Source organism: Tachyglossus aculeatus, unplaced genomic scaffold (assembly GCF_015852505.1).
Source record: "Tachyglossus aculeatus isolate mTacAcu1 unplaced genomic scaffold, mTacAcu1.pri scaffold_124_arrow_ctg1, whole genome shotgun sequence".
Taxonomy (NCBI): Eukaryota; Metazoa; Chordata; class Mammalia; order Monotremata; family Tachyglossidae; genus Tachyglossus; species Tachyglossus aculeatus.
The window spans coordinates 628693-645427 of NW_024044853.1; the positions used below are offsets into that span (position 1 = coordinate 628693).

General features: G+C 41.2%; 1 pseudogene; it reads left to right on the top strand.

The window, feature by feature from the left end:
- The first annotated feature begins 13721 nt into the window (after positions 1-13721).
- Positions 13722-14536, top strand: LOC119922787 (annotated as a pseudogene).
- The last annotated feature ends 2199 nt before the right edge of the window (positions 14537-16735 follow it).

Below are 16735 nucleotides of genomic sequence, written 5' to 3' on the forward strand. Positions count from 1 at the left end.
TGAGGAGATTAGCGGCAGAGGAGTGGAGGGTGCGGGGTGGGCTGTAGAAGGAGAGAAGGGAGGTGAGGTAGTAGGGGGCGAGGTGATGAAGAGCCTTGAAGCCGAGGGTGAGGAGTTTCTGTCTGATGCGCAGATTGATTGGTAGCCACTGGAGAGTTTTGAGGAGGGGAGTAAAATGCCCAGAGCGTTTCTAAACAAAGACAATCTGGGCAGCAGCATGAAGTATGGATCGAAGTGGGGAGAGACACGAAGATGGAAGACCAGAGAGAAGGCTGATGCAGTAGTCCAGACGGGCTAGGGTGAGAGCTTGAACGAGCAGGGTAGCGGTTTGGATGGAGAGGAAAGGGCGGATCTTGGCAATGTTGCGGAGCTGAGACCGGCAGGTTTTGGTGACGGCTTGGATGTGAGGGGTGAATGAGAGAGCAGAGTCGAGGATGACACCAAGGTTGCGGGCTTGTGAGACGGGAAGGATGGTGGTGCCGTCAACATTGATGGGAAAGTCAGGGAGAGGGCAGGGAGGGAAGACAAGGAGTTCAGTCTTGGGCATGTTGAGTTTTAGGTGGCGGGCAGACATCCAGGTGGAGATGTCCTGAAGGCAGGAGGAGATGCGAGCCTTGAGGGAGGGGGAGAGAGCAGGGGCAGAGATGTAGATTTGGGTTTCATCAGCGTAGAGATGATAGTTGAAGCCGTGGGAGAGAATGAGGTCACCAAGGAAGTAAGTGTAGATCTTGAACATAAGGGGACCCAGAACTGAACCTTGGGGAACCCCACAGTAAGGGGATGGGAGGGGGAGGAGGTGCCTGCAAAAGAGACTGAGTGCTTAGACTGAGTGCTGAGATTCTCTCTTCTTTGGTCTTATATTTCCTCCTGCTTTCAGGATGTCTCTACTGGATGTCCCGCATTTGCTTCAAACTCACCTCCAAAGCGGAACTGCTCAGCTTCCCATTCAAAACCTCTAGCTCTGACTTGCCCATTACTTCAGACATAACAGCAATCCGTGTCCCACAAGCCAAAAATCTAGAATTCTTTTCATCAACTCATCTTGCATTCGGCCCACATATCCAGCTTGTCGCCAAATCCTGCCCATTTTACCTTCGTGACATCTTCAGACTCCACTTCTCCCACTCCATTTGCTGTGATGCCGGCCCAAGTGATTGTCACACTTCACCTTGACATCAGCCTCCTTACTCATCTCCCAGCCTCCAGCTTCTCCTCTTTCCAGACTTTGCTTAACTCTGTTTCCTGGACCACATTTTTCTAAACAGGGTGCACCACACACGTTTCCCCACTCCTCAGAAACCCGGTGGTTTCCCATCCATCTCCGCGTCAACCAGAAACCCCTTATCATTGGCTTTCAGAAGCAGCTTTGGGAAGCAGCGTGGCTCAGTGGAAACAGCCCCGGCTTTGGAGTCAGAGTTCATGGGTTCAAATCTCAGCACCGCCGATTGTCAGCTGTGTGACTTTGGGCAAGTCACTTCTCTGTGCCTCAGTTGCCTCATCTGAAAAATGGGGCATTGAGACTATGAGCCCCCTGAGGGACAACCTGACCTTGTAACCTCCCCAGCGCTTAGAACAGTGCTTTGCACATAGTAAGTGCTTAATAAATGTCATCATAATTATTATTACCCCTAAGCACTCTGATAATCACTCCCCACCCCAACTCCAACAGCACTCGTGTCCATATCCTTATTCTCTGCTACTTCCCCTATCTCTATTTTAAATTCTCTCACCAACAGCAGGGATCACACCGACCACGATTGTAGGCACAATTGATAACCTAAGCCTTGGCAACCTAAGAGTTATGTGCCCAGTTGACCTCCCCACAGTTTTTTTAACAGCATTTCTTCAGTGCTTACTATGGGCCAGGCACTGTTCTAAGCAGTGAGGTAGATACAGGTTACTCGGGATGGACACATGGGGCTCCCTGTCTTAATTCCCATTTTGCAGATGAGGCGGCAGGCACAGAGATGCTCTTGCTTCCACTAAATCAGCAAAGAAACTTTGTTTCTGGGTGCTGGCAGGCCTGTGAGGTGGGAAACAGGCCTACCCATTCCCTCACGGCTCAGGGCCAGAGGCCTTATCTTGAGTTAGGCAGAGGCACATCCGAGGACGCGGGGGAGGCAGATGCTTGAGAGCCAACCCACAGTGAGATTGTAATCCCACCCTTCCACCCCTCTTCCCTACTTGGCTAGAAAGGCCCACTGCTCCTTCAGACGAAATCACCAGTAAAATGGAGACCATAGAACCCTAGTGCTTAGTACAGTGCCCGAAACAGAGTAAGTACTCAACAAATGTCACAATTATTAACCTCAACACTATCAGCTCATCATGGGCAGTAAATGTGTTTGTACTGTAGTCTCCCAAGCAATTAGTACAGTGCTCCACAAACAGAAAGCGTTCAGTAAATACGATTGACTGACTGGCCACCCAATGCCACCCCTGTTGGCACCCCCCAGAATGGCACTCTGCACACAGTGCCACCCTGAGAGGCGCCCTTTACACTGGTGACTTGTAGATACCAATGAATGAATGAACATTCACTCATTCATTCATCGTATTTATGGAGCGCAATGTGCAAACCACTGTACTAAGCGCTTGGGCGTGGATCAGTGGAAAAGTGCACGGGCTTTGGAGTTAGAGGTCATAGGTTCAAATCCCAGCTCTGCCAGTTGTCAGCTGTGTGACTTGGGGCAAGTAACTTCACTTCTCTGGGCCTCAGTTCCCTCATCTCTAGAATGGGGATTAAGATTGTGAGGCCCATGTGGGACAACCTAATCACCATGTATCACCCCAGCGCTTAGAACAGTCCTTTGCACATAGTAAGTACTTAACAAATACCATCATCATTAAAAAACACAGACACTAATTTGGCCTGAGCCAACAGATATCTGAAAGTTGGGTGAAAATATGCAAATAGCATTGTTCCATTGAAAATGGTGATCATGGTCAGGTGGGAGGCACAGGTGGAGAAGGCTTTTTGTCTTAGGATAGTCGAGAAAATATACACATAGGAGTTGATTACCCTCAGAAAGGTGATTTCTGTAATGGCCCCAGAGAAAGTCAAGAGCAAGACCTTATTGTTGTAGGCATTGGAACAGGAAAGTTTGAACAATAATGGGATGTCTCAGAAATAATGATTAATGACATTAGGTCCATAGATAGACAAACTCAGGAAACCACTCGTATGCGTAAGTGAGTTCAAAAAGCCCATTAAGTAGAATCGAGTCACCGTATATATAAAGGCATTTAGGGTCATAATGCCTGTATAGTTAAGTGGGTAGCAAATAGCTAAATATCGGTTGTAAGCCATCACAGCCAGCAGGTGATACTCTGTGGTTATGAACATGTTGAAACAGGAATATTGGAGGATACACCCTGCATCAGAGATGACTCTCCTCTCATATATGAAGATTACCAGCATCTTGGGAGGCAAAAATGATGAAGAACAGACATCTAAGAAAGGCAGGTGATCGAGGAAAAAATACTGGGGGGGAATGAAGCTGGGAACTCACCCCAATTAACACGATCATCCAGAGATTTCATACCACAGTTATCAAATAAATAAAAGGAAACAGCATAAAAACATTCGCAAGCTAGGGTTTTCTGTCAGCCCCAAGAGAATAAATTGTCTTACCACAATATCATTCCCTTTAGCCATTTATGAGACTTCTCCAAGTGATAACTGCCAGAATAAGAAAAGAGATCCGATCAATCATCAGTTAGGGGACCACGGATTAAATATTAAATCTCACCTGTTTAAATTGCATCTACCCCAGCACTTAGAAAAGTGCCTGAAACATAGTAAGAACTCAACAAGTATGCAGTATGGACCAGTGGCAAGAGTACGGCCTTGGGAGTCAGAGGACATGGGTTCTAATCCTGACCCTGCCACTTGTCTGCTGTGTGAGCTTGAGCAAGTCATTTAACTTTTTCGTGCCTCAGTTACCTCATATGTAAAATGGGGATTAAGACTGTGAACCTCATGTGGGACAACCTTATTACCTTGTATCTACCAGTGCTTAGAATAGTGCTTGGTACATAGTAAGCATTTAACAAATATCATTACTATTATTACAGACATACCAACTCTAATATATTCTCCCAAGTGCTTGGTATTATGCTCTGCACACTGTAAGCATTCAAAGTACCACTGATTGATTGATTGATTGATTGATTTTTAAAAAATACCACTCATGTTAATAGGCAAATGCCCTTGCCCCAGAATGCTCAGATCCTTGAATCCCCTGATTAAGACCAGCAGCTTCATAGAGGAATTGGAAACACACATCACCATGGCTACTGGGCTAGAGTAGCCAGCCATGGTTATCCTGCTCTACCTCTTGATGATGGGAGGGGTATAGAAGTGGAGCCGAGATGGTGACTGTCACCCTAGCAAGTGAAGTCTTCTGTTCCAGAGATGAAGAAGAGGCATTCTTAAAAAGATAGGAAGTTCCAGAGATGCTTCCAGATTTTAACTGCTGATCTCAGTCAGGTAAAGATAGTTTTCTCAAATGACTAGGTGTGGTTTCTGTTTTTGCTTCCCCACTGCTCCACCTGTCCCACAGAGAAACAGAGTCCCCTTAAATGCCAAAATAAAAAAGGGAACTTTTCCTGCCCACCTCATCTGATTAGGTAACTTGCTGAAAGGAGATTATCCTATTTTTCTCACAGTGAAAATTAAATGCACATTTGTGCATTTTTTGCCATGCTAAAAAAAATGTTGTTTTTCTTTCTTTTCAGAAAGGGTGGAGAGGTAAACAGATTAAATGCATAATAAGAATGGGAAATCTGGTAGGAGGAGAACAGGGAGAAAATCCAGGGCAAGTCTCAAGTTTGACTGCATCTCCATAATTGGAACACTTTTTAAATGTTTACCCACCTTCAAAGCTTTATTAAAAGCACATCTCCTCCAAGTGGTCTTCCCCGACTAAGCCTTCATTTCAATTTATCCCACTCCCTTCCGTATAGCTCTTGCATTTGTATTTGCACACATTATCCACCCATCCGTTAGCACCACAACACTTTTGTACATATGAGAAGTAATATGGCATAGTGGCTAGACACACTCCTGGGAGTCAGAAGGTAATGGATTCTAATCGTGGCTCTGCAACTTGTCTGCTGTGTGATCTTGGACAAGTCACTTCACTTCTTTGTGCCTCAGTTACATCATCCAAAAAATGGGTATTGAGACTGTGAGACCCATGTGGGACAGGGATTGTCTATTTGCTTGTAACTACCCCAGCACTTAGTACAGTGCCTGGCACATAGTAAGCACTTAACAAATACCATTATTATCATTATTATTATTATCATCATCAGTAATTTATTTACTTATATGAATGTCTGTCTCCCCAACTATACTGTAAACCCATTGTGGCAGGGAACATATCTACCAAATGTGACATACCCTACTCTCCCTAGTGTTTAGTGCAATGTTTTACAAACAGTAACCACTCAGTAAATACAGTTGATGGATTGAATTAAATATCAACAGAGAAGATTTAAATATCAATTAGAGAAGCAGCGTTGCTCAGTGGAAAGAGCACGGGCTTTGGAGTCTGAGGTCATGGGTTCAAATCCAGGTTCTGCCAACTGTCAAATGTGTGACTTTGGGCAAGTCTCTGTGCCTCAGGTACCTCATCTGTAAAATGGGGATTAAAACTGTGAGTCCCCCGTGGGACAACCTGATCACCTTGTAACCTCCCCAGCGCTTAGAACAGTGCTTTGCACATAGTAACCACTTAACAAATACCATTATTATTATTATTAACACCCCTTCTCTCTTAATGAGGGGAATTAATTGACTAGGACATTTTTCTTGCTCTTCCTCCAATCCTCCATACCTGTTTGACACTGACAGATGTGGATAAAGGGTGTCAGAGTGAAGAAAGGGAAGTCAGAGTAGAATGGGCAATCAGAAAAAGAAAAGTACACCCAGGTCCTTGGATTGAGGGAAAATATTTCCAGGACATTCGCAGAGAAGTAATGTGGGCAGTGATTTGATTTCCCAAGCTTACCGTTCAGAGAAGGAAATGTTTTATTCCTTTTGCAGCTAGATGGACAACTTTTTGTGAGGACTGAGGACTCAGGAAAGCTCAGGATACTTTATTTTTGTGTTAATTGAATCAAATTGGCTAACATTTAAAGATTATTTCCTTCCCATAACATTAATAACAAAGTTCCTTCACCCCAGTGTCCCAAATTTCAAAACATTCACTTTGATATAAGAATGCATGTGTTTGAAACCCTGGCAATCTCCTAACTTTTTTAAATAGTTCCCCATATGTTTGCTAGAAGTTGTCCTTTCAGATGTACCTAGGCATTTTCTAAGACAAGACAGGGCTGTCTTTTTTTTTATTTCACCACTCCCATTTCTACTAAAAGTCTCCTACCAAACTGTAATCACAGGACCTCACATAAAATCAGACTCCCACTTGAAGGAGCCCTGTTCTTACTGCATTAAAACACTGTTATTAATGTCAACAATCCACTCACTTGGTTCATTAACTTTTATAAGCTATTAACTCAGCGATAGCAATGCGCATCACTTTGGAGAATAAGCATTTGCTTTATCTTGTAATTTAGTTTCAAGAAAATGCATTTTTTCCTGCCTGATCCTACCTAATTCTGCTAGAAAGATCACCTGAAATAAATTTGATATATTTCTGCAGTTCAGACCCAGATGAACTTCATTTGAGGTTTTATGTGCCTCAAATGAACAGTGCCTGGTACTGACCAAGATTTCCTTCTTGCTTCTCTATGTATCGAGAAGCAGCGTGGAATAGTGGAAATAGTTTGGGCTTGGGAGTCAGAGGTCGTGGGTTCTAATCCTGTTCTCCACTTGTCAGCTGTGTGACTTTGGGCAAGTCACTTCACTTCTCTGTACCTCAGTTACCTCATTTGTAAAATGGGGATAAAGACTGTGAGCTCCAAGTGGGCCAACCTGATTAGCTTGTAACTAACCCAGCACTTGGAACAGAGCTTAGCACTTAATAAGCATTTACAAATTCCATTATTATTATTTTGGCTCTGCATTTGTACATGGTTTAGGGACATTTGGGGTTTGAATCTCTAGTGATTTCTCAAGTTTTGATTTTACACTAAACATGTTCCTGATTATGAACAATTAGAGCTAGGTCTGGGAATGAGAAGTCCCTCAGCTTTCAAGAAAATTGCTCCATGTTTTCTTAGCATGGAAATCAAAGGGAAGAGACCCAAGTCTAAGTTCAGATGAAAGCCAAGTTGTCCCTGAAACCCTTACATTTATTCTACTGGTAGTGACAACAGATTAATAGGAGTTCAATTATTGGTGCTATATATTTATTGGATAGTAGAAATTTCAGGGGAAAGAAAACAATTAAAAAGAGAAACCTCATCTAGCCTAAATCATGACAGCTTGGTATATGTATATACATGCACATAAACACAATAAATAAACCATGGTATTTATTGAGTGCTAACTATCTGCAAAACACTACTGAGAGCAAACACACACACACGCACACATACCCTCTTTTGGAATAAAGGATGATTTTACTGACTTTAATTTTTTTGGCTAAATACACTAGTATGCCTGGTAAGATAAATATGATGGAAAATCTCTGATTATCCTATCATGTATCCACTGCAGGACTTAGCACAGTTTGGCACAGAGTAAATTCCTAACAATTATACTGCAGTTTTATTATTATTAGCAAACTATAACAGTAATAATAATAATAATGATCCCATCCACCTCATATGCATTTAAAGATTGTAATAATAATAATAGTAATAATAATGGCATTTGTTAAGCGCTTACTATTTGTGAAGCACTGTTCTAAGTGTTGGGTGATTACAAGGAAATCAGGTTGTCCCACGTGGGGCTCACAGTCTTAATCCCCATTTTACAGATGAGGTAACTGAGGCTCAGAGAAGTTAAGTGACTTGCCCAATGTCACACAGCAGACATGTGGCGGAGTCAGGGTAAGAATCCATGACCTCTGACTCCCAAGCCTGTGCTCTTTTCACTGAGCGAGGAGTAGTTTTTCTTGGAAGAGGTCATGCTTGAACATTGCTGTCCCCTTAGGGCAGAGTTAAGCAGAAATGCTTCCCTCATTATTCTCCCCTGTATCTAATATAGGTAACCTGTCCTTTTGAATTTGAGTCTTCTTTCAAAGTCTTACCACTTAGCACCTCATTATCACCAGGGCTGGTACAGTTTAGTAATCATTTTGCAAATGAAGAAGATTCTGCTAGATTTTTTTCCATGATATTAAACAGAATCTCCAGAGATTTATTTAAACTCTCCAGTTCCTATACCTTTTCTCCTGGTTTATTGCAAGCTCACTCACCCCTGGATATGAGATTATTAGACTTGAAGTTTAGGCTTTAGGAGATTGGTATTGCTTAAGTCAATCAATTGATCCAGAAGTGGAATTTACTGAGCACTTGCCATGTGCAGATAACTGAACTACAGAACAACAGAATTACCAGACATGTTCGCTGCCCATAACGTGTTTACAGTCTAGATGAACTGAACTGAACTCTTTAACGCTGAACTGGGGATAAAATAAAACAAAAAATAGGGACCATCCTATATTCAGAGAAATCCATGGAAAAAAAGTAGTCAGAAATCAATCAATTGCATTTACTGAGCATTTATTGTATTTAGGTCATTGGGAGACAAGTACTGTGTCCAACCTGATTTTCATGTATATATCCCAGTGCTTAGTGCAGTGCTTGGCACATAGAAAACTCATGGCAAAATATTATCATTACTACTACTAAGTGCTTGGAAGAGAACAATACAGTGGGTCAATACAATTCCTGCTCTGTTTACAGTCTTGTGAATGCTAAGTACTAGTAATAATAATAATAATTAATGTTTGTGGAGTACTATGTGCCAAATATTGTGCCAAGCACTGGGGAAGGTACAATGCAATCGAGTCAGACACAGCCCTTGTCCCACATGGGTCTCACAGTCTAAGAGAAAAGGGAAACAAATATTGGATCCTCATTTTACAGTATAAGTAACATTAATACTCATCGAGTGCTCATTTGGTGCAGTGTTAATGATTGGAAAGTTCAGAGTTTAAAAGTGGCATATTCTCTGCCCACAAGGAAATTGCACTCTAATAGGGGTGAAAAACATAAAAGTATTTACAAGAGTAATCAAAGTAATTAAATATATAATGTAGAGTCCTAAAAATTGGTGTAATTAAGATCATAGTTTATATGGCATAAGGTGCTAGGGAATTAATCAAGAGAGGTTTATTAGAGCCTTTCGTCAGTCTACCCAAATGCAACTAAAGAGACCCACTCACACTTGACTTGTACAATGACCTTTAATAATAACAGTAATAATGGTATTTGGTAAGCACTTGCTATGTGCCAAGCACTGTTCTAAACACTGGGGTAGATACAAAGCAATTAAGTTGGACACAGTCCCTGTCCCACATGGGACTTACAGTCTTAATGCCCTTTTTACTAATGAGGTAACTGGGGCAAAGAGAAGTTAAGCAGTTTGCCCAAGGTCACATAGCAGACAAGTGGCGGAGCTGGGATTAGAACCCATGTCCTCTGACTCCCAAATCCATGCTTTTGCCACTAGGCCATGCTGCTTCTACACACTTCTTAACTCTCAGTGGACACCCCCAGAAATCAAAGTCCGGGATAATTGCCCCATGGACTGTGCCCAGACAAGTTTCTGAAACTGGGGAAATAAGAACTATGAAGGGGCCTTCGATAGAGGAACCTCTGTATTATTTTGGGGGTGGTACCCCACTGTGGGGTATCTAGATTCATGCCTCTCCCCCCCCATGTAATTAAAATCAACTACAGATGGGGAGAGCATCAGGGTATAAGGATATACACATAACTGCTGTGAAGGAGTGCCTAAGGGGTACAGACCCATTCTATACACAACTTATCTAACTCAGTCAGTCAATCAATTGAATTTGTCCTTTGTTTTCTGTATGCAGCACAGTATACTAAGCACTTGGGATAGTATAATACAATTGGAATTGGTAGAATGAACCCTGCCCACAAGGCTCTTACAATCTAATAGGAGCAGCAGACATTAAATCAATTATAGATGGGGAAAGCATCAGGGAACAAGGATATAATAATAATAATAATAATAATAATAATAATAATAATAATAATAATGACATTTATTAAGCGTTTGTTATGTGCAAAGCACTTTCTAAGTGCTGGGGAGGTTACAAGGTGATCAGATTGTCCCACGGCCGGCTCACAGTCTTAATCCCCATTTTACAGATAAGGTAACTGAGGCCCAGAGAAGTTAAGTGACTTGCCCGAAGTCACACAACTGACAGTTGGCAGAGCCGGTATTTGAACCCATGACCACTGACTCCAAAGGCCTTGCTCTTTCCACTGAGCCACACTACTTCTAAGTGCTGTGAAGATGGCGATGAGGTATCAGAAGTGCCTAAGGGGTACAGACCCAAGTGCATAGATGATGCAGAAGAGAGGGTGAATATGGTGGGGAAATGAGAGACTAGTCAGGGAAGAATAAAATAATCAATCAATCAATTGTATTATTTGAGCACTTACCATTTGCAGAGTACTATAATAAGTGCTGGGGAGAGTTGGTATACATGTTCTCTGACCAAAGGAGATTACAGTCTAGAGGAGTTTAGAAGCAGCATGGTGTAGTGGATAGAGCAAGGGACTGGGAGTCAGAAGGTCATGAGTTCTAATCCCAGCTCTGCCACTTGTCTGCTGTGTGACATTGGGCAAGTCACTTATTTCTCTGTGCTTCAGTAAACTTATCTGTAAAATGGGGATTGAGACTGTGAGCCCTCAGTGGGACAGGGACTGTGTCCAACCCAATTTACTGTATCCACTCCAGCACTTAGTACAGTGCCTGGCCCACAGTAAATGCTCAACAAATACCATTATTATTATTATTATTACATTCTTGGAAGATATATGATTGTAAGAGGACTTTGGAGATTCTGACAGGGGTAGTCTCACTGTTGTACCAGAAGAGGGTTTTCTAGGCCAGAGGGATGTTCTAAGTAAGGGATGGGTGCCAAGAGAGAGGATTAAAGGCATCAAGTTGTTGTTCTTTCCTGTTTAATCAAAACAACGTGAAAAATCAGTGAGTAAGGAAAAAGGACAGTTCATTCATTCAATCGTATTTATTGAGCACTTACTGTGTGCACAGCACTGTACTAAGCGCTTGGGAAGTACAAGTTGGCAACATATAGAGACAGTCCCTACCCAACAGTGTGACAGTTGACTTCATAAATACAGAATTTACATCTCTGATCTATTTTTCTTCAGTCATGTATGCTGGAAAAATGGAAAACAGGAAGGAAGTCTCAGTCTTCGCATGAGCAAAGTTTACCAAATTGCTTTTCCCCTATCTAGAGAAATCAGTGTACAAATCTTGCTTTAGGAGGTTTTTACCTCCCTCAGATGAATGAACAAATCCCCAGAGAGTGACAAGACTGGCCAACTAGGGAATTGAATGTATTTATTGAAGGGACTAAATATGCTTAGTCCCTTTATTATACTAAAATCAATCAATCAATCAATCAATCATATTTATTGAGCACTTACTGTGTGCAAAGCACTGTACTAAGTGCTTGGGAAGTACAAGTTGGCAACATATAGAGACAGTCCCTACCCACCCATGGGCTCACAGTCTAGAAGGGACTGAATATGCTTAAGCAGATGTAGATTCACTGATAGAAATACAGATTCACATATATCATATGCTATGGTGGGTGTAAAATGTCAGGAGATGCCACAATTAGATTAAAGAGGTTTTGAGTTAAGATTTTCTTGGATTATCATCCTTTCTTTTATTGGTTTAAGGATCGGCATCTGACCAAGAAGTCCTGTTTATCCATGAATGTGAAAAGGTATGACTAATCAAGGCTTTACAAATAATATTAAAAGGATTCCATGGGTCACGGGGTCAAATATGGTCACTATCCACAGGGATAAGTCAAAGGATTAAGTGACCTACCACATTTATTGGGATGAAATCCTGTGAGAAATGTGTTTAACTGCAAAAATAGTGAGACTGAAAGCAGCTCGGGGGTGGTGGTGGGGTGATTCAGTTTCCTCATCTGTAAAATGGGGATTCGATATCTGTTCTCCCTCATACTTAGACTATAAACCCTGATTTGGGCTGGGGTTGTGTTTGATGTAAATACTTTGTTTCTACCCCAGCAGTTAGTGCAGTACTCGGCACCTAATCAGAGCTTAACAAAAACTATTATTATTATTGTATTATTATTATTATTATTTATTTTGAAGTGAAAGAAGGGAATAATGAGGGAAAAGCTAAAGCAAAACCAAATTCCAGGTACAATGGTCCAAATACTCAAGTGCCTCGCGTTTTATAAATTCCTTTGGCAAACAAACAAGATAATTCTGATCAACAGGTTTCTGAAGATGTTTACTCCCAGCACATAGTGTTCCCCAAGACCCAGTGGAAGTAGCCAGGTCCCAGTTCCAGTGGCAGGAGTAAAAAGAGCAAATGGCTTCTCCTCTTAACATTTAAAGGTCTCCACCCCAGGATTTCTGGGATGGCAGGACTTTTTTGCTTTCTGGAAAATGTAGCTTCCTGAGCAAGGAGGATCCCAGTTCCTTTTCCTGTTTCCTCTCAGTCTGTTAATTCCACCTCCTCCGTTTTAACAACCAGCCTTGCTAATAATAGGTATTACCTTTTATTTTATCCTCAGCACCAGGAATAAGAAACCTCCAACGTAATGTCCCTGACTGGTCTTAGTTTTTCAATCACGGGCTTAGTGGGAAATATTACCTCTTTCTAGACCAGTAGGCGATTGTGTGGAACTCTTCTCATCTCACCATGGTTGTATTCAGGAAATAATTCTGTCCTTATTTAAACAGTGATTACTTTGCATCTAGAGTATTGAACCACGGTTAGGGTTAGGGCTAGGGGCTAAATCTAACATTAAATCCTAAATATAGGGCTCAATTTTCCTACAGATTTTGAAGAGCAGGTTCAGTCTGGCCTGGACATAGGTAGAGGGTTTTTGCCCAAAGGAGAGTAAGGACATGGTGTCCAAATTCAGCTCCCTGATCAAGGCCATCAGCATCTCATAAGTGAAACATTACTTCATTAAGTAGTAGTATTAACTGAGAACTTCCTATGGGCAGAGGAGGATGAGAGAGTACAAAAGAAGAATTAGAAGACATTATAACACTTTTAAAATATTTCTTTCCCCCTATACATTAAGACTTACTTGTACTACTAGTTGTACAAGTAGTGGTGGTAGTAGTAATAGTAGTAGTGATGAGAGCAGTAATAGCATTTATTAAGTGCTTACTCTTTTTAAAGTACTGTATTAAGCTCTGGTACAGAGTACACATCTGGGAATTAGGCACGGAGAACAGTGGGAGAAAAGCCCTTCCTTAAAAATAAGCATGAAAATGGGAGAGAAATCCACTCATTCTCAATTTTTGTTTTGAGCTTAAATGTGCCATAGGATGTGAATCCTTGGAGAGCAACTGGATTAAGAATCTATTGTATTAAGACTCTGCTCTTCTCACCCACACTCACTTAGCAAGTATCCAACTAATATTGCATTGTTCCTTCCATCTCTGCGGCAGAAGGAAATCTCACCATGTGTAATGAGTTTATCCTTTCAGGACTGACCGACTGAGTGGATCTGCAGGTGGCCCTCTTTCTGTTTTTTCTCATGGCCTATTTTGTCACTCTGGTAGGCAACCTTGGGATGATGATGCTGACCAAGATGAAGTCCCAACTTTACACCCCCATGTACATTTTCCTCATTGATCTTTTGTCGATTTCTGTTACTCATCATGCATCACTCCCAGGATGCTAATTACCTTCTTGTCAGAAACCGAAGCCATTACTTTCCTTAGGTGTGTGTCCCAAGCTTATTTCTTTGGTGCATTTGGAACCACTGAGATATTGCTTCTGGCAGTGATGACATATGATCGATATGTGGCCATCTGCCACCCTCTGCTTTATACAGTTATTGTACCCCCCAGAGCCTGTGTTATCCTGCCATCAATTACTTGCTTTGGTAGCTTTGCAAATTCTCTTATTCATACGTATCTTACATTTAGATTGTCATTCTGCCAATCCAATGTGATCAATCATTTCCTCTGTGAAATTTCATTACTGTTACAATCCTCTTGTTCAGTTACAAGCATTAATTTCCTAGTGATGTTTATCTGTGTTACCTTTAATATCTTGAGCACACTCTGGACTATCCTGATCTCTTATATTTACATTCTTGCTGCCATCCTGAGGACCCACTCTAGAGAGGGGAAATGGAAAGCTTTCTCCACTTGTACTTCCCACCTGACTGATGTTTTCATTTTCTATGGGTCCCTGACCATCATGTATCTCCAACCACATTCAAACTTTTCTCTGAATCAGAACGGATTGGTCTCAGTGTTTTATAACGTGTTTATCCCCATGCTTAATCCTCTGATCAACAGCTTGAGAAACAAAGAATTGAAGAGTGTCTTTAGGAAAGTAATGGAGACAAAGGTGCTTTCTCTGTTTTTTGATGATTAATAGTGGTACTCAGAGTAAATCCCTTTTCCTCTTAGAATGTGTCATAGATATTGACACTTTTTCTATTAACCCAGAGATAATTTATGTCTTGGGAATGATATCTTACTTCTCCAAAATGCATGATGGTTAAAATTGTATGATCAGTTACTTCCTCCTTCTATATCTCTCTTATGCTCTCTCTCTCTCTGTCTCTGTCTCTCACTCTCTTTCACTATCTCTCCCTCTCGCTCTCTTTCTTTCTCTCTCTCTCTTCCTGAGGGACTATGCCTCCCTTCTTGAGGGAAGAGAAAAAAATCCCTATTGCCTGAGTCTGCATATGACATACCCAGTGTGATTTTAAAACTATTTTTTAGAAGAACCTAAATCTCTGAGTGTCCTTAATGAAACCGATTTCACCAACCATTTATCAACAGGGGGTTATGTTACTAGTTCCTGGCAATATAGTTCTACTCAGAAGTTCACCTAAAAAGCAAAAGGTTGAGGGAACCTAGATAGAGTATTTTTTCTCTCTCTTCACTTATCTACCTCCTGATTTATTTAGAAGGATATGCTGTTGAGAGATGCCACCTGGTGAAATGTTAATTAGTTGTCCTTTGTGTTCAAAGATGAAATTTTACACACCATCCTGGAATGGCTACCACTGGCATCTCCTTACAGTCCAGTGTCACAGTAACTCCTTTGAGGTTGTGCTTCACTATGGTTTAAAACAGTTATTCTCTCTCCCCTTCTTGCAGTTGCCCTATATTAGCACCCAAGAAAATAGCCACTTAGGTATCTTCCTGGTAATTGTTCTTCTTTCATAGTCTACCCAGGAAAGTTGTAATTCAATAAATATTTCTTCAACACTGAAACACCGACTGTATTCCAGGAACTTGCCTTTTGTAATCTTAGGTGGCTATTTGATATGAAGTAGAACTGCTTGATATGAAAAGTGACTTATATGTGCTTGTCATGAAGCTGCTTGAGGAGCTGGATATGTTATCTTTGGGAATCCCAGGTATCCCCTCTCCTTGGTCTCATGAGCAGATTTAGCCCTGGATGTTCACAGTTCTAAGTATCAACTATTGCTCTAGCTTGTAAGCCCCTTATAGGTGGGAAACATGTCAATTCTTTATTTTGTACTTTCCAAGGACTTAGATAATTGTTTGGCACCCAGTGGACCGTCAATAAATTATATTACCACGACTAAAAGAAATAATATTTATTATCATTTTGGTTCCCTTCCAGAGAAGCATAGGAGCATCTATGTTTTGTGTTCAGTTTTCTTAAAATTCTCATGTGCAGGCACAATTTTTTGCACAGGATATGTGCTCAATAAATACCATTGATTGATTAAATGGGGATTGGATGAATAACCATGTCTTTCTGAGGAAGAATGGTTCATGGATTGAAATTTCCTCATGGCAAGAGCTGTGCCATTTACTTCTGCATCTTCCCAAGCACTTAGAAAACAGAGTAGGTGCTTAGTGAATAATACTGATGACACCCGTCCATTTACCAGTAAATCAAAGGTAAACTGATGATATCTGTAGAGAAAGATTGAGAAATATGTTCCTTAAGGAAGAGTTTAGAATCCAAAATGCACTTTACTGTGTTAAATATGACTGTCATCAATTTCCTCTATCAGTCTCCTAATTCAGAGTAATTATTTTCCCAAAGCCTCACAAATCATGAATTTAACAAAACAATCTAATTGCATGTCTCAAAATGAGCATTCATTAAGTCAATGAATCAATAGTATGTATTGAACACTTACTGTGTGCGGAGAAACGTACTAAGTGCTTAGGAAAATACAGTACAACTGAGTTGGTAGACATGTTCTCTGCACACAAGGAGTTTATAGTCTAGAGGAGGAGAGTCAATAATTTAAATAAATAAATAAATTACAGATATTTACATTAGTGACATGGGGATGAGGTGGGGTGAATAAAGTTTACAAATCCAGGTGCAGTGGCCTCACAGAAGGGAGGAAAGGAGAGCTTAGTCTGGAAAGGTCTCTCAGAGGAGATGTGATTTGAATAAAGCTATGAGGGTGGGGAAAGTAATAATCTATCAATTGTGAAGGGGGAGAGAATTCCAGTCCAGAGGAAGGATGTGGGTGAAGTGTTCGCAGTGAGATAAATGAGAACGAGGTAGAATAAGTAGCAAAGGGGCTAAAGGAGTGAAGTGAGTTTGCAGAGTTGTAACAGAAAATCGTTG